The sequence below is a fragment of the Etheostoma cragini genome, chromosome 12, assembly GCF_013103735.1.
Source record: "Etheostoma cragini isolate CJK2018 chromosome 12, CSU_Ecrag_1.0, whole genome shotgun sequence".
Taxonomy (NCBI): domain Eukaryota; kingdom Metazoa; phylum Chordata; class Actinopteri; order Perciformes; family Percidae; genus Etheostoma; species Etheostoma cragini.
In genome coordinates this window covers 9,184,982-9,188,174 of record NC_048418.1, presented here as the reverse complement: position 1 = coordinate 9,188,174, position 3,193 = coordinate 9,184,982, and positions in this window count along the sequence as shown.

Below are 3,193 nucleotides of genomic sequence, written 5' to 3'. Positions count from 1 at the left end.
GTTAGAGGACAAGAAAACATCAGCGTTCAGACCCAGGTCTCTTTCACAAGAAGACTTGATCTTCAAGCCTCGGATCCGTACGTCTATCCCCTCATCTGTAGAGCCAAAAACATTGTCTTCACTAGAGCAGCTTTTGCAGCTACAGAACCACATAAGTGTTTACAATGGAAGGAAATATCTGGCTAAATGAACACAGAAACATGTAAAAAAGCCTTACCTCTACATTCCTCAATCCGAACCTCAATCACAGGCAGGTGAGATGTCATATCCTCCAGAACACATACTTCTCCAATCAGGTTGCTAGGGGCAAAAAAGACCAGAGGTGGATCATAGCAATTGAACCATGAAATATGTTAATTCATGGTATTTGTCAACTTGCTACAGATTAATTGGCTTGTTGAGACAGGTACATATGCTTCAAAATTGCAAATTACACTAAAAATAGCCTTTTATTAAAAACCAAATTACCAAAAATTAAAAATCAATTATTTATTTTGCTGCTTTAATTGAGAGAAAATACAGATTCCTGTGCAGAGCATCAGATTATTAACAGGGCTAGAACAATATATTGATGTTATAGTAGGTATTGGCCTTCTACTAAAAATCAGATATTGATTATGATAATTTATTTATTGCACAAAATAATATCAAAGGTAGTTAATTATCATAGGATTTCTCCGACTGCAGGCAATGTGTGGGTCATTCTGATATTACAAACCAACACATAAATTAAAATATGTTGACAAAAGGCTCACTCGTCTATGGTGACATCACTCAGCTTCTTCAGGTTGTCTCCCTCTCCTCCAAACACTGTGATTCGCTTGGGCATGTAGTTGTCGTCCGTAGAGTCCACCGTCAATATCAGCTTACTGGAGAGAAAAGAGAAGCATGCTATACACATTAAGGACATGTCCACATATCGACAAGATCAAAGTTCATGCGAGAGGAGCATGATATAAATTATGGAAGTAAGATTTAGATGTGATGTCACTAAGTAACTAAACAAAAATGAGATTAGATCTTAAACCCAACACTGCATTTCAGATTAGATTGTTGGGACTATAACTCATCCAGCATCAACCGTCATTGCTCCTCATGTGACTGTAGTCTGGTCTATTGTCAGCTCAGTTCAGCATCCTGTCAAAAACTGCCCACAGAGTCACTTCCTAATGTAGAATATAATCAAAATATCCCAAATACAAACTGAAATAAGTAGATGACATCAAGAAATGACTAATACAAATACAGTACGTTTAGGGTTTGCATTACAAGGAATAACATCAAAACACACCGTTGCTAAGCAGCTTCCTTACCTGACCACAGTGCCTCTTTTCATGTGTAGGCGGATCCATCGTTTATCGTCCCTGCCGTCACTCTCCCAGAAAGTTTCAACATCGCCGTCTGTCAGACGGCTCACCACTCCGGTGGGATCCACCTGTCAGCAAATATCAAAGTAATTTAATGTGTAAAAAAATTGAGTGAGTAACTTAGAATTACATATTTTAAGAGGGACTCGGTGTAACACTCATTATGTACTATTCCTGTGAAATATGTGATATCATCAAGGTAATAAAACAGAAGATGAACAGGCTGAATGCTTGCTCGCCTTTAAAAATCATACAACTTTATTTTAATAGCTTTTGTCTTTACTCGAAAATCTACACAGCTGCAGATTTCAAATTTCCATATCACTAACTAAAACCCTGTATTTGAAAGGATTGACTGTCTAGACTGTTTGGAGGAAGAAAAACAAGACTAGGTCAAAACCTAGTATGTACCTGGGCTGTGTATGGTCAAGGTGCTAAAGTGTGGCCAAATACAAACTTGTTCAACGAGGAAATTCTAAACAGGATTAATGAATTAATTGACTCATATTTTAAATACAACCAAATGTTTCTAGAGCAGCAACAGTAAAGGTAAGAAGAGAAAATCCCTTTATAATCTCAATAATATCTCACTGGATTTCATTTAAAATGTCAGTCAAATAAATTGTATTTTTCTATTAAACTTTTTTATGTAAAATCAATGAATTACACATTAGCAATCAAAATAGGTGTGCTGTATGAGACCAATTTGGTATAACTTGTAATACGTTTTTTTACTTACATGTTTGTTTGTCAGCACGGAGGTATTCAAAATAACATTGGTTTGTGTCAAGTAAAGAGTCATTTATTGATGTAAAAGTCAGCTTCCAGGGGTTAAAGTCTGGCTGTAACCACCAGAGAGGACTGTTAGTGCCTTTTCATTTTGAAAGAGCAACAGCCAATGGGGAACGACCAACACTCACTCTTACCAATGGTGCAACTTCATCACTCACTGCAGGACTGCGCTCCTTTTCCTACAGCAGGTGCACAATCCGAGCGAGAAGTGATGACGAGCGGCAAGAGTGGAGCATATCTCTTAAATGAAGAGGAAAACATTTGCCGGCGGGAGGAGACGTCCCCATAAACAAAGCATGGATCTGTCAGAGTGATCAAGGTTTAATGTGTCATTAATCTTCGACGAGATAACGATGCCACAGACAAACAAAATACAAGCAATCTTGTTAAGTGTATTTAATGGTATTAGATCATTCAGTTGTAATAGCCCTGGTGTGTTTGTGTTAGCCATTTGCCGAGGTCGGTGTACATGCCACTTTATCACTTGAATTATGCGAGGCATTTGGCGTATGCAATGGCTGACACGCCTTTTAAATGGTGTGCAGACTCCATCTTTTCGGTGCCCCGTAGGCGTATGCTGGCGTGGTAATGGTGCGGAGTGACAGACTGTTGTGTTTAGTTGCTCCGCGGTCCAGCCAGAAAGGGAGAAATACCTGAGCGCTATTGACTCACCGAACATGAAGAAACATCGATGCTGTTCACGCACTGCTTCAAACTCCCCAGGATCTCGTCCTCTTTCTCTATGTGGTTATGAAAGTAGTGCACCAAGTCCTCGTCACATTCATATACCCAGGTGGGGGGAACATACCTTGAAGATTTGAGGAAAAAACAGCTTCATTTGACAATCTGCTGCACTCCTAACTCAACCCAAAAAAGTCTTGACTCTCTAATCTGATTTATAACAAACACGCTCACCTTAGCTTCTGGACGGCAGCATCATCCCACTCAGCAATTTTGGGTTTGGAGCCGACGTAAAGCGCGTTCTCCACACTCACCACCTGCTCCCACCTGTTGCAGGGCTTGTGGTCGTAGCC